General features: G+C 50.5%; 1 long non-coding RNA gene and 1 pseudogene across 2 annotated transcripts in view; one reads left to right on the top strand and one right to left on the bottom strand.

Moving 5' to 3' along the window:
- Positions 1-5,708: 5,708 nt before the first annotated feature.
- On the bottom strand, positions 5,709-5,826 carry LOC142469337 (5S ribosomal RNA; annotated as a pseudogene).
- A 1,169-nt stretch (positions 5,827-6,995) lies between these two features.
- The window catches only part of LOC142469249 (uncharacterized), a 45,900-nt gene continuing 26,296 nt past the window's right edge, over positions 6,996-26,599 (top strand). For both annotated transcript variants that reach the window (XR_012788995.1, XR_012788994.1), the window contains exon 1: positions 6,996-7,284. This is a non-coding gene — a long non-coding RNA (uncharacterized LOC142469249). The remainder of the gene's footprint in view (positions 7,285-26,599) is intronic.

Genomic DNA, 26,599 nt, shown 5'->3' with positions numbered 1-26,599 from the left:
GAGGGAGGGGGAGAAAGAGAGGTGGGGGGAGAGAGAGGTGGAGAGGGAGGGGGAGAAAGAGAGAGGTGGGGGGAGAGAGAGGTGGGGAGAGGGAGGGGGTGAGGAAGATACAGGGGGGCATAAAAGAAGGGAGGTGAGAGGGGGAAGGGGAAGAGAGGGGGAGTGTGTGAGAGAAGGGGAGTACTCGCAGTGCATAAACCTCAAGGCAAAAACAAAAGGGCGCAAAAGCAAAGCATCCAAACCTCTTTTTTATAAAACAAAATATTCAGCTCCGTTTTCCAGCCTGCTCCGGAGGGAGACACTCGGGGGGAGACGGGACGCAGGGGGGAGACGGGACGCAGGGGGAGACGGGACGCAGGGGGGAGTCCGGACACTCGGGGGGAGACTAGACGCAGGGGGGAGTCCGGATACTCGGGGGGAGACGGGACGCAGGGGGGAGTCCGGACACTCGGGGGGAGACGGGACGCAGGGGGGAGACGGGATGCAGGGGGGAGACGGGACGCAGGGGGGAGTCCGGACACTCGGGGGGAGACGGGACGCAGGGGGGAGACGGGACGCAGGGGGGAGACGGGACGCCGGGGGGTGTCCGGACATCCGGGGGAAGACGGGACGCAGGGGGGAGACAGGACGCAGGGGGGAGACGGCACGCAGGGGGGAGTCCGGACACTCGGGGGGAGATGGGACGCAGGGGGGAGTCCGGACACTCGGGGGGAGACGGGACGCAGGGGGGAGACGGGACGCAGGGGGGAGACGGGACGCAGGGGGGAGTCCGGACACTCGGGGGGAGACGGGACGCAGGGGGGAGACGGGACGCAGGGGGGAGACGGGACACAGGGGAGAGACAGGACGCAGGGGGGAGTCCGGACACTCGGGGGGAGACGGGACGCAGGGGGGAGACGGGACGCCGGGGGGGGTCCGGACACTCGGGGGAAGACGGGACGCAGGGGGGAGACGGGACGCAGGGGGGAGACGGGACGCAGGGGGGAGTCCGGACACTCGGGGGGAGATGGGACACAGGGGGGAGTCCGGACACTCGGGGGGAGACGGGACGCAGGGGGGAGACGGGACGCAGGGGGGAGACGGGACGCAGGGGGGGGTCCGGACACTCGGGGGAAGACGGGACGCAGGGGGGAGACGGGACGCAGGGGGGAGACGGGACGCCGGGGGGGGTCCGGACACTCGGGGGAAGACAGGACGCAGGGGGGAGACGGGACGCAGGGGGGAGACGGGACGCAGGGGGGAGTCCAGACACTCGGGGGGAGACGGGACACAGGGGGGAGTCCGGACACTCGGGGGGAGACGGGACGCAGAGGGGAGACGGGACGCAGGGGGGAGTCCGGACACTCGGGGGGAGACGGGACGCAGGGGACAGGGTCCTGAGCGAAAGATATTCCACTCTCTTTCCAAGGCGATTAATCCCGTTTCAATGACGAGTTCTTCCCTTATCCAACATCATTTTGCCGTGCTTTATAAGAAACATTTCCACGCGTGGCTTTGCGCCCCTTCTGTTTTTGTTTTGAGGATTATGCCGTTAGAAGAGGCTTGGGGCAGCACACAGGCTCATCTCAACGTCGAACTGTTTCACCCTGTTTTATTAATATTTTACATTCAGATATCCGGAGACTCGGTCACGCTTCACGATTGCGCTTATACGTCCTCGTGCAAGGACACTTTTCTATCGGGTGGATAGCTGGCACATTTTCTTTTTGTATATTGTTTGTATATTGATTCATACATGGTCACTTATTGATATACCCAAATATTTAACAGGTTTTACCCGTTAGCAGTTTACAAACTACAGTATAAACAATTATACATTTCTTCTTCGATTGATCAGAGGGATCATTTCCACCTAGCGCATTTCTTACATTTGATTTTTTTTTTCAGGGAACTCACAGTACTATCGACAGGGGGGAGCAGACACCTCCCCGCTCCCCCTATCCCCCCTTCCCGCTCCCCCTGTCCCCCTTTCCGCTCAACATCTCGGGGTCCCGGTGGGGATTTAATTCCTGGGCAAGATGTCGGCGGACCTTCCTACAGATGGGACAGTACCTGAATTTCCAAAATGTCTCATAGAAAACTACTGCTTCCCATGCGTTGCACTGTCCCACACCTAACATTGTAGCAGATGTAATAGGATTAAGAATACAATGACAATGCTGTGTACAAGTCTCCTGCTGGTTTAATACACACTTAGAAAACAAGTTACAGCCGGCAGAGTTATTATTATCTCCTATTCTCCAGCAAATAAAAAACAAATAAAGTGATACCAATTCTTAAGACAGAAGTCATCAGGCATCTAACACTGAGAAATAACTTCACTGTTACATCATATTGTATCTATTCCCCTGCAGCGGCCTGGAAGGTTCTTAAAGTGCAACACAAAGATTTTTTTATTTACACTATGGGGCCTATGCAGAGAGCAGCGAATTTTCGAAATTCGCCATTTTTTGGAGATAATCGCGCAGAAAACAGCAGAAAATGGAGATTTCCGAAAAACGCGCCAATTTTTCTTTTCTCTTTGTAAAACTCGCCTCGCGGCTGGCGAGAACCGCAATCTCGCCAGTTTAAAAAATATCCGTATGCAGAGAGGCGCGAACGGCATCTAGCGGCTGTTCGCGCCAATAAAATGGCGCGATTGTCTCCGTTTTGCCTCGCCAAAAAAAACTGCCGCTCGCGGCCATTGCAAAGGGGAAAAAAAAGGCGCGAATTTGTTTTAACACATTTCTGAAGCGCGCATCTCGCCAATTTAAACTCGCCACACGCATCCATGTTAAACATAGCAGAATTCGCACTTTTCTGCATATGGAGATTAAAACTCTCCAAAAAAGCTACTTTTTAATAAATTCGCCAATTTTAAAATTCGCTGCTCTCTGCATAGGCCCCCATATATGTATATACCCTCCTACATACCAATTAGATTGTAAGCTCCTTGGAACATGGACTCTTCTTCCTAAATGTTACGTTTGTCTGAAGCACTTATTCCCATGACCTGTTATTTATATTATATTATTTGTTATTTATATGATTACCACGTGTATTACTACCGTGAAGCGCTATGTACATTAATGGCGCTATATAAATAAAATAGTGGTAAAGTGAACACAGGCGCAAACAAATAAAAAGTAAACACTAATAATAAGTGACTTAATGAATACTTGAATAAGTGAATAAGTGATAATGATAAGTAAATACAGTTTCCCCCCCTGCTCAGCACCCACTGGAAGGGGCAGTCTTCACTCTTCCCCCACAGTAACAGCAGAACACACAAAATCCAAGGGGAGCATGGGGAGGAAACAAAAATAAATGTAAGTGCAGCAGAATAGCAATGTGGAAAAAACCTCCAAACGACTTGGCTCTAATAGATTGACTACTTACAAGATGTAAGAGTCAATAAGACAGGGTTGACTCATACAGTCAGTGGTTGGTGGGTGGTAAAGTTGTCATCTAAGTGGATCAGGTTCTCAGGAGGATGTGGCCCAATGTTGAGAGAAAGAAACATCCCGCAACGCTCCCCACTTCTCCGTCTCGGCCTCCGGTCAGCTGTGACACTGCTCCGGCTGGCGTCTGACGTCAGATCCGGGTCCGTCGCTAGGTAAGGGCTGGATCTTCCGAGACTACTCTGCTGATGGCTCCGTACTGGATAAGACTCCCACTCTACGCGTTTCGCCACGTGTTAGCGTTGGCTTCGTCAGGATGTTTCTTTCTCTCAACATTGGGCCACATCCTCCTGAGAACCTGATCCACTTAGATGACAACTTTACCACCCACCAACCCCTGGCTGTATGAGTCAACCCTGTCTTATTGACTCTTACATCTTGTAAGTAGTCAATCTATTAGAGCCAAGTCGTTTGGAGGTTTTTTCCACATTGCTATTCTGCTGCACTTAAATTTATCTTTGTTTCCTCCCCATGCTCCCCTTGGATTTTGTGTGTTCTGCTATACAAATAAAGACATACAATACATACAATGCTGGCCTCGGATTTGGGAGAATTCATTTCTGGTCCAAAACGCGGTAAGTAATGGTGGGTTTTTATTTTCCTCTCTTTGCCGCCACCTGGTGGACATGAAAAGGTAAGAATAAAAAGGCAAGAGTACAGTAAAATGATGTCCGGTTTGAGGAACTATCAGTAACTGTTGAACTTTTAGTAGCTTCTCCAAATTATAGACGTATAAAACTTTCAGAGATTTTGTTTGTAGGGGACAAGAAGGACAGATGGCCAACACAAGACCATGTGACTCTCTGTGCTGATGTCATAATACAGTGACACATTGTGCAAATATTGTTGCTCTCTGTGTAGGTGTTATGCTGTTATTTTGTTGCATTACAGTAATGTGTGGAAGTACAAAAAGTTGAACTCCGTTATTTCTTCCACAATTTGGATACAAACTTAAAGCAGCCGTCCCCACTGTGTTTGTATTTTTGTTAATGTACCTGAACCCCCGAGTTCCCTCAGATACTTTGTGGTTCCTTTATCTCTGGGGACCCCCATTTCTGAGATATTTGTCATTTTTGCTGCCAGTTTGAGAAAGAAAAAAACGACAGATTTGTCCGTGGGATCACAGATTTGTCCATGGGATCACAGATTTGTCCGTGGGATCACAGATTTGTCTGTGGGATCACAGATTTGTCTGTGGGATCAAAGATTTGTCAGTGGGATCACAGATTTGTCCGTGGGATCACAGATTTGTCCGTGGGATCACAGATTTGTCCGTGGGATCACAGCAGCAATGTCTTCCCCAAGTGATTTTGTAGATTTCTATTGGCTGCCGGAGCTGGGCCGCCATATTCTGGCCCCTGGGCAAGTATTTTTGCCCCAGTGGTGAAACCTCAAAAACTGGTTATTTCTTTAGGGGGGAACTGCACGTTTAAGCTGTTCCTTTGTAATTCAGCTGTCACTAAGTCATCAGAGAATGAATCAGTCATAAGAATTGTCTACCCGTAAACACAGAGAAAACACACAGAATGGCCTCCGGGTGAGGCTAGTTGCAAATACTGTACTGTGACCAGAGGACGATGTAAGGTGTGGAGTGATACGGAAACTGTGCTCAAGCAAATACACATTTATAGAATATTCCGTGCATGATTAATCCATCTTGTCAGCTGCTCATGGGAATCTACTTCTGCAATAAACATTCGATCTGGAACCCTTGCTATAAGCACAATCTTTTTACTTTACCCCAAGGGGGTCATTTATTGACGTCTCCCCGCTACAAATCTTGTGCAAACATAATGCGTCAAAAATGATCGAAGAGGAATTTTATTTCCTTAATAAATTGGGTGCAGTATTTTTGCCCCAGTTTTGCAGCCAGACGACTCTTATAAATGGCTCCTAAGTATCTGAGTTCCCTTTGACCTATTCCTGCTACATTCTCTAGCAGCGTAACCCTGGCTTCTTGCATTCGATGCAGATCAGTAGGCTGGGGAGTTAGTGTCCTTAGACTTGTCAGAGATTTTTGATATTAAGATGATTTAAAAATCATAGTTGCATAGTTACATAGTAGATGATATTACATAGTTACATAGTTACATACTGTAGTTACATAGTAGATGAAGTTGGAAAAAGACATACATCCATCAAGTTGAACCTATGCTAAATTTAGACGACAGATACTTTATCCTATATCCGTACTTACAGTATATTGATCCAGAGGAAGGCAAACACAAACCCCAGTGGCACATCATCCAATGAGATCTCATAAGGGAAAACCTATAGTACCTGGTTCTCCCAGGTGGTCTCCCAACCCGGTACTAATCAAGCCTCGCTCTGCTTAGCGTCCGAGACCCGGCGGGATCAGCGCGGTCAGGGCAGTATGGCCACAGGCGTATCAGACGGAGCTGCAGAACTTATAGCTCTTATTCCAGTCTGTGCATCTTGTAACTCCTCCTAATTGCAACAAACGAGGCCGAGGGGAAAAATACCGGGATATTTAGGGCACAGAGACGCAGATAAGTTGTATAGGTGGAATGGGACATTTGGTCACAGCCATTTCGCCGCAACCAAATGACCGCCAGCATTTGGCTGCGGCGGAGGGTTCGCCTGCTTCCAATCTGGTGCAGCCAACCCGCCACAGGAACCCTCGCCGCCGGCCGGTTCTAAGGTAAGTTTTACTTGTTAGGGTAGGAGGTTAATTTAAGGGTTTTATTGGCTAGGGTAAGGGGCTTAGGGTAGGGTGTTTTAGGATAGGGGTTTTTAGGGCAAGGCACTTTACTGAAGCGGGCGGTGGCACCAAGTCCCAGCGGCGAGGTGAGTCATGGCGAAGCGCCGGCGGACATTCGGTTGCAATGAAACTGTCACGATCAAATTTCCTAGACCAGGCCTGCACTCCTCAGTGCCTTGTGCTCCCCCCCCCGAACCCCCGCTCGACCCTGGCATCAAATGACGCGCGAGGGTCATGTGACATCACGTAGCCATGGTAACGTGAAGCCGTGGCGTATTTTGACGCCTGGTTACCAGGACGACGCATCGCTGGAAGGGAAGGTGAGTGTATTATAGAGGTCTCGCGAGCCCCCCCCCCCGGCATTTAATTTAAATGGAAGAAAAGTGCGCAACCCAAAAGACACATAATCGTTAAGAAGACAATGTCTAAATTATTACACCATCTACTTAGGCCTTGGTTATCAATTGACTGAATGCAAGGCCCAACCCCACTGTGGAAGTGACAAAATCCTAAAGTAAATCCATACAAAACCGTTGGATGTGGCGTCTGCTGCTAAAATAAAGAGTGGCTCAACACTTCCACGAACTAAGAGATAAAAACACAAAAAAAGCGCAAGACGCAAATGGTGAAGTATCTCTTTCGAAGCTAAACAAAAGCTTCTTCATCGAAACGCGTAGGATTACTATTTTCTGTTATTTTATGGTACCTTTTAACCCCCTGCCATTCATTGTGCATTTTTGAGCATTTTATTGTGCCTAAATTTCTGCCCGCATCGATCCGACACGGCCGGTGTGCAGCTCCGCGCTGCGCGTATGACGTCATCTCAGTGCGCACCTACCGACGGGTTTTCCCCGTTGAAACGCCAGCTGCTTAGACCGCAGTAGAGAGAGACCTGGACCCTGTTACTACCGGCTGAAGGAGACTCGCACTAGGTGTGTTTAGTGCTTGAGATGGGACAGATGACCTGGTGATCGAGCGATCTTGCTGGATGCTGTGGATGCCAATCACGTGTTGCTGTGACTGTGAGAGACCGTGGGAAACGCAGGCAGCAGTTCCAGTCTACAGGAGCAGAGAGACCAGAGCTGTATCCACCAGACCACTACATCTGATGCTTGCCGTGTGGTAATTTCGTGTTATTAACATGTGAATGCGCTTATTTTACAACATTGATGTACGCAGATTACTTACCCTTTTAATAACAATATTGATTACTTTGATATACTTCACCATTTGCGTCTTGCGCTTTTTTTGTGTTTTTATCATTTAATTTAAATGCCTGGGGGGAGAGCGCGGGACCTCTATAACTGCTGCACCCCCCCAGAAAATCTAACGCCCCCCCAGTTTGCGCACCGCTGTCCTGGACCAGGGTATAGGAGCCTTATCTGGAGTCCACTGCCCTTCAAGTGATTCCACATGGGATGGAGCTCCGATTCCCCTAATCAGAGGTTACCTAACCCCAGCCAGTGTCATCTTAATGTCAAAAAGGGTACTTTGTTTGTCCTGTGATACATATACTTTGAATATCATGGCTTCCTATCAGCCCGCAGGGCGCCAAAACTTTCAACAGCGGCCATATTGTGAACCCTGGCAGCCGAAGAGAGCAGTTACCGGCACCTGATTCAGAGGCAAGTATCTCCAGAAGCAGAGGGTCCCCGCAGCTGACATTAGTGGGGTTCCGTTCCGGAGACCCCCTACTTCAATGCTAGATTAAAATAAAATTGCAAAAAAATGCGACGGCTTCAGTAATAAGCCGTTCACACAAGCAAGTACAAAGCAAGAGTCATTACTAGCCGTGAAAGGGTTAAGGATGCACTAGTGTCCTTATCCTGGGTTAAGCTACGCCAGGTAGTGAGTGATGTCATTTTATTGCCTAAACCGGCCAATCCCAGAGATAGTCAGACAGGCCATGTGATGAGCTTCATTGACATGCTTTATAAGTGAAGCTTTGAAGCACGAGGAAGTCTTGTGTTTGTGTATAATGAAGGTAATTATGTAACGAGCAACACATTCCAAACCCGGTCTTGTCAAACAGGTCCATGTGGAATCTGTTAAATGTGCGTCCATGCAAAGTGTTTCTAAGGCAAACACAGGAACCCCGAAGTCCTGAGGACATTGTTTCTGTGCATCAGAGTAGTCCAAACCGTGCGTCGCACGTATGATGGTCGTTATGTCAGCGTGTCGCACGTGTGACAGTCGTTATGTCAGCGTGTCGCACGTATGACGGTCATTATGTCCGTGTGCTGCACGTCTGAAAGTCGTTAAGTCCACGTACCGCACATATGAAGGTCGTTATGTTCACATGTCACACGTGTGAAGTTCGTTATGTATGCATGTCACACGTATGAAGGTCGTTATGTCCGTGCGTCGCACGTATGAAGGTCGTTATGTCCTTGTGTCGCAGGTATGAAGGTCATTGTGTATGCATGTTGCACGTATGAAGGTCGTTATGTATGCATGTCGCACGTATGAAGGTCGTTATGTCCTCGTGTCGCACGCATGAAGGTCGTTGTGTGAGTTCATTCACATGACACTTTAGTTCAATGTACAATTTTGATACATTGTGTCATGTCGAATATCGGATTGATACAATATAAATTCAAACATAATTATGTGTTTTTTAAACTATAATTAGTGCCAGTACCCGTAAATATACATTGACATTATTTATAATAGCCATACAGTGACAATTAATACATTTTGTTAGCTATATAATGAAACATCAGATCTGCGTCAAATACATTTGTGATTGATACTTCGTAACTTAATTCTGTGCTGAATGGAAACAGACTTTGTAGGATTTCCATCAGGTGCAATTTGGCGGAAGATTTTACGCAGGTTCAACTATTTTTATGGGGCACAGATACATTGTTTAGTACATCTGAGTCACGTGTATCCTATTTGTATGAACCAATATTCCTGACCTAGGTCCCTGCTCAATACTCAGAGAATATAACACAGAGGATATAAATAATGGAATATGAATAATGTATGCATGTATATCTCTTTATTTGTATTATGCCACCCATGTACATAGCACTTCACAGCTGTAATGGACACATATACAAACACTAGACAATATAATAAGGGTGTAATACACAATGCATAATGGGAATATGTGTTTCAAACACACAAGTACACAGTATGAAAAGAAGTCCCTGCCCCAGAGAGCTTACAATCTAAGTGATATATGGGGAAGAGACAGTAGGATGATAGGTGCGTATGTACGGTGTTTGTAATGCACTGATGATGGTGGCTCAAAGATAGAGAAAGGATCCCGATGGCTGGAGTAGGCCGGACAGGGCTGAGGCCGGAGAGGGCTGAGGCCGGACATGACTGAGGAGATGAGCTGTGTGTCACAGAGTTGATTCAGGGTAGGTGTCGTGCAGGATCGACTGGGAAACGCAGTACAAAAAGGACGAGGCGGAAGCGAAGGTCAGGCGGGATCAAAGTAAAACAGGGCGTGGTCAGGGCAGGGGGGAAGGTTGAAGACTAGTTCATGACGGCCGAGGTCACGGCAGGCTAAGGTCAAGAGCGCAGTCAGCCAGGCGGAAATTCAGGCAGGAAGCTGGTCAGACGAATGAGACACTCTCGGACAGCAAGGCTGGGTGCAATGGGAGAACCACAGAGATCTAGCGAGCGGGAATAAGAAGTGTTTACTTTCAAATTAAGCCAGCTAGCGGAATGGGATGTTCCGGCGCGGCCATCTCACCGCAGCCGATGAGCCGCTGGGGACAGCTAGCTGCCGGCCGTTTCACCGTGAAGGTAAGTGGTTACAGTGATTAATGTTAGTATTTGGGGTTAACTTTAGGAGTTTTAGGGTAAGAGGTTAACGGGATAGGTTAAGGGTACGGGTTCTGATTAGCATTCAGGGGTTAGAGACTTACCTTCGCTGGGATACGGCCGGTGGCTAGCTGTACCTTGTGGCCGATCGGCTGCAGCGAGATGACCACACTGAAACGTCCTAGGCCACCAGGGAAGTATCCACAATGCAACAGTGGCAAAGGGGGTGAGCAGCAGGCAGGTATTAGGCCTGGGACATAGTGAATGGAAGCTCGCTGAGGCGGGCTGAGCAGATGCACAAACCCCCTGCATCTGTCATCAGCGCGGCTATAGTTTCCCCTTCCGCATGCGCGCTGATGCGTGCGGAGGCTGAGAAACTTGGAACAGACAGGGAAGTTTGAAATTTGCCGCTCGGGGAAGCGGAGGAGCGGTCACGTGACCGCTCATATCCAATGGGAGCAGGGGACTAGCCCCGCCTCCCGCTCCGCCTCCTGGCACGCCTACGCTCCGCCCCCGCCTCCGCCCCGCCCCCAGAGCGCGCTCACTACCTCGCCTGCAAGGACAGGAAAAAGCTCCATTTTCAGCAGGCGAGGCAGAGCAGGAGCGCGCCTCAGCGAGCTTCAAGTTACTGTGTCCCAGGCCTTAGGCCGAGCTCAAGAGTATGCAGCCACAACAGCTATCCAGCAGCTGGTTCAGGTGACTGCTAGAACGGCTGCCCCTCCAGGCCTGACAAGGTTATGGTAAGTGCATATGTGGGGGTGAGTCATTTAGACTAGTACTCTAGTACTCTAGTACTCATGTACTACACAGATTTCTGGGTCTGGAAGTTCTGGGCAAATGTATAAACATTTGAGAATTGGATGTCTCGCACATTCGCAGGCGGATGTTATAATATTCGTGTGAATTGAAAATTATGGTATCGGGAGTATTTGCCCAAATTTGTCCAAACCGCCAATGAATATCCGTCTGCAAATCGAATTTTGTTAAAAAACCAGCACAGAATTTTGCGCCTCGAATGTTGACACATTCGGCTTTCTCTGGAGGTGGGGGAGGGGGGAAACGCTGGCTGTACAAGCGCTCGCTGATCACGCAGTGACATCACACAGTGACATCACACAACCAGAGGAAATCAAATCCCCCCCCAAGTCTCACTTTAACAAATACTTATAGCTGACAGATTTGGGTAAAAAATTATAATAATGTATCAATTACCCAGAGGAGAGCACTTAACCATGCAAGTGTAATTATCACTATACGCATAAATTATTACATGAATGCACTGCAGTATAACAACATTATGGGACTCGCCGCTGCTTTTAGCACTCGTGTATATAGAAGCGTGCTAATATATGCTGCGTTCTCTCCAATCACTGCGCTAGGAAATCGGTCTGCACTTTTTCAGCACCGCCCTTTCATCTCAGCACAGGGTTCACCGCATGCGCCATGTTAGTGGGTGCAGTTACACTTTAAACCACTGGAGGGCACCATTGGACCATCCAAATCAAATAATGATAACGACCCAGCATGCAAAAAAGGTTTGCAGAAAAAGGGTAGAGAATGTGTCTCACAAAGTATCAGAACACAGTGAGCCACAAAGTTGTTATGTGTTATGTGTTATGTAAAGTTATTACATGTTAAGTTAAATTAACATTGTGTAGTCCGCCAAATATTAAAAATATTTTCAGAATCTACTGGAAATTTACTTTTTTCTTTTACAACTTTGCTATTTTTACCAAATTCTGGTTGATTCCAGACCTGATCATTCAATAAAATTACACCAAATGTGGAGGTGACAGTAATACTTTGGGAAACCCTAATGCAGACACTCTGAGCAAGTCTGTGAGATCACAGCATGATGTCACTGATCGAGACCGCCTTCCAACAAGCAAGACTGCCTTCCATCGAGTGAGGCTGTCTTCTAATGAGTGAGACTGTCTTCCAACGAGTGAGACTGTCTTACAACGAGTGAGACTGCCTTCCAATGAGCGAGACTGCCTTCCAACGAGAGGCACTGCATTCCAACAAGAGGGACTGTCTTCCAGATTGCCTTCCAATGAGCGAGACTGCCTTCCAATGAGCGAGACTGCCTTCCAACAAGCGAGACTGCCTTCTAACGAGAGGGACTGCATTCCAACAAGAGGGACTGTCTTCCAGATTGCCTTCCAACGAGCGAGACTGCCTTCCAACGAGCGAGACTGCCTTCCAACGAGCGAGACTGCCTTCCAACGAGCGAGACTGCCTTCCAACGAGCGAGACTGCCTTCTAACGAGAGGGACTGCATTCCAATAAGAGGGACTGTCTTCCAGACTGCCTTCCAATGAGCGAGACTGCCTTCCAATGAGCGAGACTGCCTTCCAACGAGCGAGACTGCCTTCCAATGAGCGAGACTGCCTTCCAACGAGCGAGACTGCCTTCCAACGAGCGAGACTGCCTTCCAACGAGCGGGACTGCCTTCTAACGAGAGGGACTGCATTCCAACAAGAGGGACTGTCTTCCAGACTGCCTTCCAATGAGCGAGACTGCCTTCCAATGAGCGAGACTGCCTTCCAACGAGCGAGACTGCCTTCCAACGAGCGAGACTGCCTTCCAACGAGCGAGACTGCCTTCCAACGAGCGAGACTGCCTTCCAACGAGCGGGACTGCCTTCTAACAAGAGGGACTGCATTCCAACAAGAGGGACTGTCTTCCAGACTGCCTTCCAATGAGCGAGACTGCCTTCCAATGAGCGAGACTGCCTTCCAACGAGCGAGACTGCCTTCCAACGAGCGAGACTGCCTTCCAACGAGCGAGACTGCCTTCTAACGAGAGGGACTGCATTCCAACAAGGGGGACTGTCTTGCAGACTGCCTTCCAACAAGCAAGACTGATTTCCAGTAAGAGAAACCTTTATTACCTGCCAGCGATAGATACTGTTTTCCATTAAGGGAAACTGATTTCCAGCCAGAGAGATCCCCCTCCAGAGATTGAGAATACCCTAAAATGACCAAAGACGGACATGCAATGCATGGGCAGACCCCCATCATGGTGGCAGCACAGGGACGTGTGTCCCAGGCCCAGTGGGGGGGACCCCTTTCCTCCCCCTGGGGCTGTCCAATCCTAGAAAAAAGTCTGGCCCAACTTCCATTTTCGGTCGCCTCGGTGGGCTCCCCAGAAAGAGTATGTGCACTCCACTCCACAGGTAGGGCCCAGGAGGGAGTGGGAGGCAGAGTGAGAGGGGGGGGGGGGGGAGAGGTGGGGGAAATAGTGAGAGGATGGGAAGAGTGAAAGAAGAGGGGAAGATTGAGAGATGTGGGTGCAAGAGCAAGTGAGAGAAGGGAAGATAGTGAGAGAGAGGGGGTGAGAGAGGGGCAGATAGCGAGAGAGGGGGTGAGTGACCGAGTGGGGAGAGGTGAAATGAGAGAGGGGCGAGTGAGAGTGGGGGGAGAGAGGTGGGAGGCTTGAAAGTGAGAGATCAGGGATAGGGAGAGAGGAGAAGTGTGTGAGGGAGAGAGTGTTTGAACAGGGGGGGGGAGCGGATACCTCCCCCCGCTCAACAATCCAGGACCCCGGTAGAGACTCTAGTCCTGGGCCCCCGGAAAGCTGTCCGCTGCCTTTTGCATGAGACTACATTCAAATGAATAAGACTGCCTTACAACGAATGAGACTGCCTTACAACGAATAAGACTGCCTTACAACAAATGAGACTGCCTTGCAATAAATGAGACTGCCTTTAAATGAATGAGACTTGCTTCTAATGAATGAGACTGCCATCACATAAGCAAGACTATGTTCCAGTCAGTGAGACCGATCCCACACGATCTGCCAGGTCTTCATTTACATAATATAGTTACGTCTTCATACGTGTGTCTTACACTTTGTGCATGTCACTGCCAAAACCAGCACAGGGTCAGTTACGCCTGTGTCACTTGGCCCGGGATAAACGCGCCCGGGATAAACGCGCCAGTAACTCTTTTTCATTTTGGAACTTGATAAGAGTCAAATATTTTCCTATATTTCAGGAATGCCGGTTCCGTCTCCAGGGACTGGGTCCGGCTGACAACCCGCTGAGTGGATGTGACACATTTACTGCCATTCTGGCTTCCATTCCCATCCCTGCTCTTGTATAGCCATTAGGTACGGGCAGGAGGAAGCCCAGAGAGAAACATGTTATCGCTTTCTCCATGATTCCCCCCGACAGGTTTACAGCGTTCACATTAAGCGGGAGAGCGGCCGTGCTTCTCAGAGTTTCTTTTCTGTACTTCTTTTGGAAACGTCACTGTGTTCGCATATTTCTGTCTCTTGCCCACACTACAGTTCCCCATATTTCATCACAATAAAAACAATGTTTCACTAAACCCCGGCTTCTTTGCATCGCCCCTTTGTGTGGCTGTGAATACACAGGCCTATAATGAGAATAGCTGACTCAGCCCCCCAGGATAACATTACAGGGGCCCTGACACACATGTTACCATTGCAGACTTTCTCGCACACTGCTACATAGTAACAACTATTGGAATTCCAGTGAAAGAGCTCAGACATTGTAAATCTTTTGTATATTGACCTGTTATTTGATATGCTGCGTGTTCTTATCGTATAGACGTAACATCCTAACTGTGAAAAGTATTAACTGTTGTGTAAATGACAGAATTGGATCATTGAATAATTCTGTGACTACACAATGCGACACAGGCAATATTTGGGCCCAGTCCAGCCTGTATATGACCCACCCAGAAACGTCACCACTGTATATTCTGGGGAATTGGTCAATAAATAACAATGCTGCAATTTACGGGAAGGCTTTGAGCTTTATTTCTGGAGCTGTGGTAACCAATTATCCTACTGCTGTACCTCGATCACTCCTGTGGGTACTCTGCCTTAGTCCTCTGGGTTAGTCCTGAAGAAGTGCGCAAGCGCACGAAACGCGTTTGCATCACATGCTTCTTGTAACATCTTGCTGTGGAGCGTGAAGTGCAAGATTGGACATTTCTGGACACTTCTTTACCATTGGACTGAACGTTTTTCCTATATGGGACTCTGTAGGCGCCGATCTGTATGGTTGTTTTTTGCTTTGTACTACAGTAACTGTGTTTTGGGTTAGTTTCCCTCGGCAGCCTAGCCTCACATTATTAAGGTATAGTGTGTAAGGTCACACACATTTTTTATCACCTTATATGTTTATATACACTGTTTATTATATATTCACAGCCTTTTAGCGCTATATACACCATTCCTTTTTTCCTAACCAATTATCCTGGTTTCTTCTCTTTGTAGCAATGGCTGCTGGAACTTGAAGCGCTGATTACGGACCCTTTGCTCTGGCCCCCCACCCGGGTACTTTGTTTCGGTTGATGATTGGAGGGGTGGAGAGCAGGCAGTGGGAGCAGCAGCTGTGGGAACTACTGTGGTACTATATCTTTAGACCTTCGTTCTCCAAGCAGACGGTCAGAGCTGTCCCACACTTGGCTGGATTCAGAAGTCATATAGACCAGGGGCTGCGCAATCTTTTTCCCCTGCGCCCCCCTGCCGGCAGTCCCTCCCTCCTCTCGCCCCCCTCCTTACCTTGGCTCCGGCTTTCTGACATCACGTTGCCATGGCAACGCAACGTCACGTGACCCTGCGGCATCATTTGATGCCGCGTTGCCATGGCGTCACGTCATCAGAAGCCGTGTGAGCCAAGGTAAGAGAGAGTTACAGAGGCCTTCACCGGTTTCCTGGCGTTTCATTTAAATGCCTTTAGGAGGAGTGCGTGACCTCTGTAACCCTGTGCCCCCCACAGAGAATCTCGTGCCCCCCAGTTTCCACACCCCTGATATAGACAACCACAGAGAGGAACCTATCACTCAGCTATAAGTAAATATAGTGGATGGTGCATATGGGATAAAAGAGAAGAATATTAATGAGTGGTCCCTAGAGTGGGATCAACGGAAAGCCCCCACCTGATTGCTCTCTTTACCACCTAAATATATATTGTGGATCATATAGTACGTCCTAAACCCAATGTCTAAGTAAACCGCCACTGTAATTACATTTGAACTAAAGCATATATTGGGGTGTTTTGACAAGAATATACTCATACTCATTTTGGTCAATCACTTCTTCTCAAGGGCTTTCTGCAATAGATCCCTTAGTTCCCTCATAAAGACATCTGTGGGGTCAACATGAAGGACACTAAAACAAGTCCTATCTGATAACCGTCTTAAACACTCGTTAGCGTGTGAATTCCTATTTAAGATCATGATGTTACCACCCTTACTCAAGGGTTTAATGATGATGTTTTTGTTGCTCTCTTGATATTTAAGAGTGGTAAATTCCCTGAAGATCAGGTTGTAGTCCCCTAGTTGTATGTGAGATTTTCTCAATATCGCGAATAAGATGTGAAAACATTTCACTTGTTTCAAAAGGTGGAATAAATGTGGATCCACCCTTTAGATCTGTAGAGGGACCCTCTCCTGGTGTGATCTGTCTCTCCTCCAGAAGTCCGGTATGTACTTGGGCGCAAGCCACGATCATTAACATCAACATTCCCATAAGTCGTATCTCTATTTATAAATTGTATCTTCTAGAGAAAAACTTTTGTAATAGTAGTTTTCTTGAAATAAATTGACATCTTTGATACATTCAAAGTGATCTAAAGGCACTGTAGGTAAGAAAGAAAGTCCTTTAGCGAGAATGTTAAGATGGTAGTGATCGAGTGTTTTAGTCGGAAGGTTCATAACATGGGATCTTGAGTTCTTATTCTGGATTATCTCTGAGGTAGGTGTTTCTTGCCCCTACGACGTGGAACACAGATGTCTCTGTTCCTTAAGCTTACTACTCTGTCCCCGCCGCGTCTTCCTCCTGTGAAATGAGTAAAAGCCATTCTGTTCTGGTCTAAAAAACAGCTGAGGTCATTGGTAACAAGAGGAAGGGCAGACTAAGTCTGGTTACCATTGTTTCCGGACCCCTGTCTCGGTCTATGGAAGGGTCTGTCTAGTTCACTGTCACTCTCAGAATAGTCCCAATCCACGGAGGAGTCAGCTGGTCATGCATTATAGCTATGTGGGGTTTGTGTCTTTTTAAGTGGAAAATCTTTCCCGTCAAGAAGACTGTAAGATCTCGGGTGTATTTCTTCCATTTTCTAGCTTTGATATCTGCTGTAAATCTCTCTATATTGGATTGGAGTTTGGACTCAAGAGGTCTAAAGTCCGGGTTGGTTTGCCATGTAGCCATTTCTGTATGGCGTCTATTTACGTCCCCATTGATTGTCTCGAGTTTCTTAGACTCAAAATCTATCAATAGTTTCATCAAAGTTCTGGAACATTCCACTAGTACATTCCCCCAAGATTTGATAAAAATCTCATCTTGTATTTGATGAGAAGAGGACAGATAGATCCGCAACCCGGGGAACAATCTCTGAGATAGTTTTTCAGGCTGGCAACCTCCCTCCATCTCCTGGTCTGTTGTTTATAAATCCCGTCCAATTCAAAGAAATATTTTCTAATAGCCATCAGTCCAGCCAACTGACCCCTTGGTTGAAAAGATATTATGTGCTTCATATCTGTAATTTTCGATCTGTTTTTAACACATCTTTATACTGGGAGGTATGTCTTCTGTTTGGAATAAAATATTTTTTTATTTAGCACCATTTGTGTTGTCAATGTGCTTGTGCTTGTGTTTATAGGTATTTATTTACCTGCTTTAGTGACTGCAAATCTATAATAGTTCAAATGTAATAACATTGGTGGTTTACTTAGATATTGGGTTTAGGACATACAGTACGATCCAAAATATATATGTACTGTATGTGGTAAAGAGTGGAAATCCGGTGGGGGCTTTCTGGGGATCCCACTCTGGGGATCCCACTCTGGGGATCCCACTCTAGGGATCACTCATTAATATTCTGCAGAAGTCACAGTATGAATGCATGGAAATAAAGTCAATAATATACAATTAAAGGACTCAGATCAACAAAGGGCTGTAAGGAAGAGGGAAACAGGACACAGGAATACTGTGAGAGGGCGGAAAGGAACATAATATTATTCCTGGTTATTATGCACCAAACTCTAACCCACACTAAAGGAATCAGCACCCTTGGTATAGCTGGTATACTGCTATTACTGCTCTCGACATGCTCCTTCCAGGGTGAGAGGAGGGGTTCTTAGCAGAGACCATGTTTTAAATACTCCAGAAGACTGCAGTACAAGCGCTCTTTGCTGCCCTGTGAAATGAGATCATTCGGAGCCCCTCCAACGTACGTGATTTATAGACGTGAATCATAGAAAATTCCCAATTGTTTTTGCAAATCAAGAAAGAAGATTGCACAGAGAAAAAAACAGCTGCCTCTGAAGCTTTAATGTGACAAGCCAGCGGGCGGGGGCTGGGAGGCGAGCAAGGGGGGCTGGGCGGCGAGCAAGGGGGGCTGGGAGGCGAGCAAGGGCGGTTACTCAATTCCCCCGAGCTCTGACACTTGTATTGAAATTAGCACGTGAACTGAGTGTGCGGCCTGCGAGCTCTCAGGGAGCGTGCGGTGTTACAGCAGCAATGTGCAGCCTGCGAGCTCTCAGGGAGCGTGCGGTGTTAGTGCAGTAATGTGTGGGCTGCGAGCTCTCAGGGAGCGTGCGGTGTTAGAGCAGCAATGTGCAGCCTGCGAGCTCTCAGGGAGCGTGCAGTGTTAGAGCAGCAATGTGCAGCCTGCGAGCTCTCAGGGAGCGTGCAGTGTTAGAGCAGCAATGTGCGGCCTGCGAGCTCTCAGGGAGAGTGCGGTGTTAGTGCAGTAATGTGTGGGCTGCGAGCTCTCAGGGAGCGTGCGGTGTTAGAGCAGCAATGTGCAGCCTGCGAGCTCTCAGGGAGCGTGCAGTGTTAGAGCAGCAATGTGCAGCCTGCGAGCTCTCAGGGAGCGTGCGGTGTTAGTGCAGCAATGTGCGGCCTGCGAGCTCTCAGGGAGCGTGCGGTGTTAGTGCAGCAATGTGCGGCCTGCGAGCTCTCAGGGAGCGTGCGGTGTTAGAGCAGCAATGTGCGGCCTGCGAGCTCTCAGGGAGCGTGCGGTGTTAGTGCAGCAATGTGCGGCCTGTGAGCTCTCAGGGAGCGTGCGGTGTTAGTGCAGCAATGTGCAGCCTGCGAGCTCTCAGGGAGCGTGCGGTGTTAGAGCAGCAATGTGCAGCCTGCGAGCTCTCAGGGAGCGTGCGGTGTTAGTGCAGTAATGTGCGGGCTGCGAGCTCTCAGGGAGCGTGCGGTGTTAGAGCAGCAATGTGCAGCCTGCGAGCTCTCAGGGAGCGTGCGGTGTTAGTGCAGCAATGTGCGGCCTGTGAGCTCTCAGGGAGCGTGCAGTGTTAGTGCAGCAATGTGCGGCCTGCGAGCTCTCAGGGAGCGTGCGGTGTTAGTACAGTAATGTGCGGGCTGCGAGCTCTCAGGGAGCGTGCGGTGTTAGAGCAGCAATGTGCAGCCTGCGAGCTCTCAGGGAGCGTGCGGTGTTAGAGCAGCAATGTGCAGCCTGCGAGCTCTCAGGGAGCGTGCGGTGTTAGTGCAGTAATGTGCGGGCTGCGAGCTCTCAGGGAGCGTGCGGTGTTAGAGCAGCAATGTGCAGCCTGCGAGCTCTCAGGGAGCGTGCGGTGTTAGAGCAGCAATGTGCAGCCTGCGAGCTCTCAGGGAGCGTGCGGTGTTAGAGCAGCAATGTGCGGGCTGCGAGCTCTCAGGGAGCGTGCGGTGTTAGAGCAGCAATGTGCGGCCTGCGAGCTCTCAGGGAGCGTGCGGTGTTAGTGCAGCAATGTGCAGCCTGCGAGCTCTCAGGGAGCGTGCGGTGTTAGAGCAGCAATGTGCGGCCTGCGAGCTCTCAGGGAGCGTGCGGTGTTAGTGCAGCAATGTGCGGCCTGCGAGCTCTCAGGGAGCGTGCGATGTTAGAGCAGCAATGTGCAGCCTGCGAGCTCTCAGGGAGCGTGCGGTGTTAGAGCAGCAATGTGCAGCCTGCGAGCTCTCAGGGAGCGTGCGGTGTTAGAGCAGCAATGTGCAGCCTGCGAGCTCTCAGGGAGCGTGCGGTGTTAGAGCAGCAATGTGCAGCCTGCGAGCTCTCAGGGAGCGTGCGGTGTTAGAGCAGCAATGTGCGGCCTGCGAGCTCTCAGGGAGCGTGCGGTGTTACAGCAGCAATGTGCAGCCTGCGAGCTCTCAGGGAGCGTGCGGTGTTAGTGCAGCAATGTGCAGCCTGCGAGCTCTCAGGGAGCGTGCGGTGTTAGTGCAGCAATGTGCAGCCTGCGAGCTCTCAGGGAGCGTGCGGTGTTAGTGCAGCAATGTGCGGGCTGCGAGCTCTCAGGGAGCGTGCGGTGTTAGAGCAGCAATGTGCGGCCTGCGAGCTCTCAGGGAGCGTGCGGTGTTAGTGCAGCAATGTGCAGCCTGCGAGCTCTCAGGGAGCGTGCGGTGTTAGTGCAGCAATGTGCGGCCTGCGAGCTCTCAGGGAGCGTGCGGTGTTAGTGCAGCAATGTGCGGGCTGCGAGCTCTCAGGGAGCGTGCGGTGTTAGTGCAGCAATGTGCGGGCTGCGAGCTCTCAGGGAGCGTGCGGTGTTAGAGCAGCAATGTGCGGGCTGCGAGCTCTCAGGGAGCGTGCGGTGTTAGAGCAGCAATGTGCGGCCTGCGAGCTCTCAGGGAGCGTGCGGTGTTAGTGCAGCAATGTGCGGCCTGCGAGCTCTCAGGGAGCGTGCGATGTTAGAGCAGCAATGTGCAGCCTGCGAGCTCTCAGGGAGCGTGCGGTGTTAGTGCAGCAATGTGCGGCCTGCGAGCTCTCAGGGAGCGTGCGGTGTTAGTGCAGCAATGTGCGGCCTGCGAGCTCTCAGGGAGCGTGCGGTGTTAGTGCAGCAATGTGCGGGCTGCGAGCTCTCAGGGAACGTGCGGTGTTAGTGCAGCAATGTGCGGCCTGCGAGCTCTCAGGGAGCGTGCAGTGTTAGTGCAGCAATGTGCGGCCTGCGAGCTCTCAGGGAGCGTGCGGTGTTAGTGCAGCAATGTGCGGGCTGCGAGCTCTCAGGGAGCGTGCGGTGTTAGAGCAGCAATGTGCAGCCTGCGAGCTCTCAGGGAGCGTGCGGTGTTAGAGCAGCAATGTGCAGCCTGCGAGCTCTCAGGGAGCGTGCGGTGTTAGTGCAGTAATGTGCGGGCTGCGAGCTCTCAGGGAGCGTGCGGTGTTAGAGCAGCAATGTGCGGCCTGCGAGCTCTCAGGGAGCGCGCGGTGTTAGTGCAGCAATGTGCGGCCTGCGAGCTCTCAGGGAGCGTGCGGTGTTAGAGCAGCAATGTGCAGCCTGCGAGCTCTCAGGGAGCGTGCGGTGTTACAGCAGCAATGTGCGGCCTGCGAGCTCTCAGGGAGCGTGCGGTGTTACAGCAGCAATGTGCAGCCTGCGAGCTCTCAGGGAGCGTGCGGTGTTAGAGCAGCAATGTGCAGCCTGCGAGCTCTCAGGGAGCGTGCGGTGTTAGTGCAGCAATGTGCGGCCTGCGAGCTCTCAGGGAGCGTGCGGTGTTAGTGCAGCAATGTGCGGGCTGCGAGCTCTCAGGGAGCGTGCGGTGTTAGAGCAGCAATGTGCAGCCTGCGAGCTCTCAGGGAGCGTGCTGTGTTAGAGCAGCAATGTGCAGCCTGCGAGCTCTCAGGGAGCGTGCGGTGTTAGTGCAGTAATGTGCGGGCTGCGAGCTCTCAGGGAGCGTGCGGTGTTAGAGCAGCAATGTGCGGCCTGCGAGCTCTCAGGGAGCGTGCGGTGTTAGTGCAGCAATGTGCGGCCTGCGAGCTCTCAGGGAGCGTGCGGTGTTAGAGCAGCAATGTGCAGCCTGCGAGCTCTCAGGGAGCGTGCGGTGTTACAGCAGCAATGTGCGGCCTGCGAGCTCTCAGGGAGCGTGCGGTGTTACAGCAGCAATGTGCAGCCTGCGAGCTCTCAGGGAGCGTGCGGTGTTACAGCAGCAATGTGCGGCCTGCGAGCTCTCAGGGAGCGTGCGGTGTTACAGCAGCAATGTGCAGCCTGCGAGCTCTCAGGGAGCGTGCGGTGTTAGAGCAGCAATGTGCGGGCTGCGAGCTCTCAGGGAGCGTGCGGTGTTAGAGCAGCAATGTGCGGGCTGCGAGCTCTCAGGGAGCGTGCGGTGTTAGTGCAGCAATGTGCGGCCTGCGAGCTCTCAGGGAACGTGCGGTGTTAGTGCAGCAATGTGCGGGCTGCGAGCTCTCAGGGAGCGTGCGGTGTTACAGCAGCAATGTGCTGCCTGCGAGCTCTCAGGGAGCGTGCGGTGTTAGAGCAGCAATGTGCGGCCTGCGAGCTCTCAGGGAGCGTGCGGTGTTAGAGCAGCAATGTGCGGGCTGCGAGCTCTCAGGGAGCGTGCGGTGTTAGAGCAGCAATGTGTGGGCTGCGAGCTCTCAGGGAGCGTGCGGTGTTAGTGCAGCAATGTGCGGCCTGCGAGCTCTCAGGGAGCGTGCGGTGTTAGTGCAGCAATGTGCGGCCTGCGAGCTCTCAGGGAGCGTGCGGTGTTAGAGCAGCAATGTGCAGCCTGCGAGCTCTCAGGGAGCGTGCGGTGTTACAGCAGCAATGTGCGGCCTGCGAGCTCTCAGGGAGCGTGCGGTGTTAGTGCAGCAATGTGCGGCCTGCGAGCTCTCAGGGAGCGTGCGGTGTTAGAGCAGCAATGTGCAGCCTGCGAGCTCTCAGGGAGCGTGCGGTGTTACAGCAGCAATGTGCGGCCTGCGAGCTCTCAGGGAGCGTGCGGTGTTAGTGCAGCAATGTGCGGCCTGCGAGCTCTCAGGGAGCGCGCGGTGTTAGAGCAGCAATGTGCGGCCTGCGAGCTCTCAGGGAGCGTGCGGTGTTAGTGCAGCAATGTGCGGCCTGCGAGCTCTCAGGGAGCGTGCGGTGTTAGTGCAGCAATGTGCGGCCTGCGAGCTCTCAGGGAGCGCGCGGTGTTAGAGCAGCAATGTGCGGCCTGCGAGCTCTCAGGGAGCGTGCGGTGTTAGAGCAGCAATGTGCAGCCTGCGAGCTCTCAGGGAGCGTGCGGTGTTAGTGCAGCAATGTGCGGGCTGCGAGCTCTCAGGGAGCGTGCAGTGTTAGTGCAGCAATGTGCGGCCTGCGAGCTCTCAGGGAGCGTGCGGTGTTAGAGCAGCAATGTGCGGCCTGCGAGCTCTCAGGGAGCGTGCGGTGTTACAGCAGCAATGTGCGGCCTGCGAACTCTCAGGGAGCGTGCGGTGTTACAGCAGCAATGTGCGGCCTGCGAGCTCTCAGGGAGCGTGCGGTGTTACAGCAGCAATGTGCGGCCTGCGAACTCTCAGGGAGCGTGCGGTGTTACAGCAGCAATGTGCAGCCTGCGAGCTCTCAGGGAGCGTGCGGTGTTAGTGCAGTAATGTGCGGGCTGCGAGCTCTCAGGGAGCGTGCGGTGTTAGTGCAGCAATGTGCAGCCTGCGAGCTCTCAGGGAGCGTGCGGTGTTAGAGCAGCAATGTGCAGCCTGCGAGCTCTCAGGGAGCGTGCGGTGTTAGAGCAGTAATGTGCGGGCTGCGAGCTCTCAGGGAGCGTGCGGTGTTAGAGCAGCAATGTGCGGGCTGCGAGCTCTCAGGGAGCGTGCGGTGTTAGAGCAGCAATGTGCGGGCTGCGAGCTCTCAGGGAGCGTGCGGTGTTAGTGCAGCAATGTGCAGCCTGCGAGCTCTCAGGGAGCGTGCGGTGTTAGAGCAGCAATGTGCAGCCTGCGAGCTCTCAGGGAGCGTGCGGTGTTAGAGCAGCAATGTGCGGCCTGCGAGCTCTCAGGGAGCGTGCGGTGTTACAGCAGCAATGTGCGGCCTGCGAGCTCTCAGGGAGCGTGCGGTGTTACAGCAGCAATGTGCGGCCTGCGAGCTCTCAGGGAGCGTGCGGTGTTACAGCAGCAATGTGCGGCCTGCGAGCTCTCGGAGCGTGCGCTGTGTGAGTTTGCATGTACAGGTGTCTGAATGTTATGATGGGGTATTGTGTATTATCAGTCACTGGCATGCAATCCAATGGAAAATGTGTGCTATCCTGCGTTATAACACCATACTCACTCTATGCTCCTGTCCTGACTAGCCTAGTTTTATATCTACTGATAAGGACTGGCTCAGACAAGCCTGGTTTTATACCTCCTGATAAGGACTGGCTCAGACAAGCCTGGTTTTATACCTCCTGATAAGGACTGGCTCAGACAAGCCTGGTTTTATACCTTCTGATGAGGACTGGCTCAGCTTCCTTCTGCTAACACAGATTCTGGTATTCTCCTGCACTGAGCCGCCTGTAGTGTAGAGATGTGTGAAATCTAAATTTGCGCCTTTTTAAACAAAACAAAACACAACCTGAAAAGTTCCTACATTAGATCACATTACCCTTTATATAACTCCAGTATCACAAAATGCGAGCACAAAGTGGCAGACATTTGGCAAAGTATCACGCAATCTGAATTTGAATAAAAATTCAAATATTAAGAAAAAAAATTGCAACAAATATTTGCAAACTCCTCTGGAAGACGTTTGCACATCGGTGCTGTAATGTGTGTGTGGGTTGTGGTCTCCTAATACGGTATATTCCCGCTCCGCTCAGAACAAGCCACTTACTGGCACCACCTCTGTGAAGTCCAAATACAATTGGTACCGCGTGTGCCTCCCTGTGATTGCATGTTCCGAGCCCGGCTGAGACCGACACGCTGCTTGCCTTGAGTTTACATTCTAAGCATGTTTGTGAAATGGTTTGAAGATGTGCGATCATTGCTCTCCCCAGACTTTTATCTAAACACAATGAATTGGATGCCTTCTCCGGTCTCTCTGCAGCGGCTATCTCTGAATTCATTTAACCTCAGTCACTTTTAATTTCATGTCAGTAAAAATACTCAGCGGGTCCTCATGAGTTTGTGCTTTTGTTTTTTTTCTCCATCAAAGGCCTTTCCGATGCAACTCTCAGCACCTCGGGCAATAGTTCTAATTTATTTCATGGTCTGAAGTTAATTTGAGCAGATGCACGGGGAATGAGAAAACCAAACAGCCAGAAAAAGTGGTTTCCAGACCTTCAGGCAAAAGTTTAAACTCCATAAATAAATAAAATAAAAATAGACAGGACAGCCTTCAGCTCCTATTTATCTGCTAGACAGAGACTGGGATCCCTTAGAACAGGGGTGTGCAAACTGGGGGGCGTGAGATTTTCTGGAGGGGGGGCGGCTCTTACAGAGACCCCGCGCTCTTCCCCAAAGCATTTAAATGTAATGCCGGGGGACTGCACGAGGCCTCTGTAAGAGGCTTGGTCCCCGGCGGCTGCTGCGGCGTGCATGCTGCACACAGGCCCCAGTCGGCGAGTGTGCGTGCGCGTACAAGCCGCGATGCGCGACCGCCTCGGCCAAAATACAAGATTTTTGTCTCCCGGCGCAGCGGACGAGCATTGGCCACGTCACGGCGGTAGTTCAGCCAATGAGGGCGTGCCAGCCGCGTGACGTCATGGCCGCGCCACCCCGCCACGTCCCGCAGTGGCGAGTGATCTGAACTCCATCAGATCACTCGGCTGGAGGAGGAGCGCATCGCGAGCATCACGCGCACTGGGGCCGGAGCCTTACCTTGTCTCCGACGGCTTAGCGCGACACATCCTAATGGCAATGCGGCATCAAATGATGCGCGGGGTCCCGAGGCATTAGTCCTTTCTACTGAGAGCTCAGCCAACTGTGTAGAAATATAGTAATGCGCGGTATTGACACTAAAAATAAAGGTCTCACCTTCAGTGCATATTCTGATCTTTGTAACCTTCTGTACGTATCCCTTGGCTCACATTCTGCATCCCTCATCCTTACAGCCAGTGTCTACATTACTATCCAATAAAATCACTTCATTTCAATCAACTATAAACAATATATACAATAATTACAGTTTGTTGAAACGTTGTTCATCAAAATCCGCCAATGGATACAATCTGCGGATTCAGCGATCCGTGGCGATTTCTTAAGAATCTGCCACAGATTGCTGAATCCACGGATTGCATTCTACAAATCCGTCAATGGATTGCGCAATCCGTGGAGTGTATTGGTAATAATAATTTTAAAAAATCCGCAAACCTCCAGTCGCCGTTTTTGAGATTGATCCGCTGAAATCCGTGGACCAACGGCACAGGCCGATGCGCTGCGGATCCAAACCCGCCCCCCAAATTCGTCCATCTCTACCAAATACCCCCTGGTAATGTCGTTTCTTTCTCCTGTAATTTAGATGACAGTGTTGTGGAGCTGTATATAGGGGGACTAAATATTATTACAGTATACAGTGCAGCATGTTTATTTATGGGAGCACAGATACTGCCTAATAGCAACACATGGCATTTTCTTTTTTGCTGCTCTAATACAATACCCTCTGACGTGGGCGGCCTTGGTTTGGGACCCGAGCCGCAATCCTTGGGCAAACGGCTTTATCTTTCTTTGCTTGGGTGCTGTAACATTGTAAACTCTTTGGGGAACGGATTTATCCAATGCTGCTCTACTGGTAATGGTAAATAAACATAAATAAACTCTTCTTGAGTTCCTTCTATTCCAGTATTTCCTTTAAAGTCTTGGAAATTACAAACAGATTTAAATCTACGAAACGTTTGATGTTTTCTGCCATAACTTTTATTTATTTTATAAAATAATATACATTCTTGGGAGAGAAAAAAAAAACCCCCACGCTTCTCCATCCCTCACTATGGTATAAATCAGGGCTCGCCTAAGATGTCGTCACCTAGAACAGGAACGGACATTATG

Source organism: Ascaphus truei, chromosome 18 (genome assembly GCF_040206685.1).
Source record: "Ascaphus truei isolate aAscTru1 chromosome 18, aAscTru1.hap1, whole genome shotgun sequence".
NCBI classification, from domain to species: domain Eukaryota; kingdom Metazoa; phylum Chordata; class Amphibia; order Anura; family Ascaphidae; genus Ascaphus; species Ascaphus truei.
This window is presented reverse-complemented; position numbering and strand designations above follow the sequence as displayed.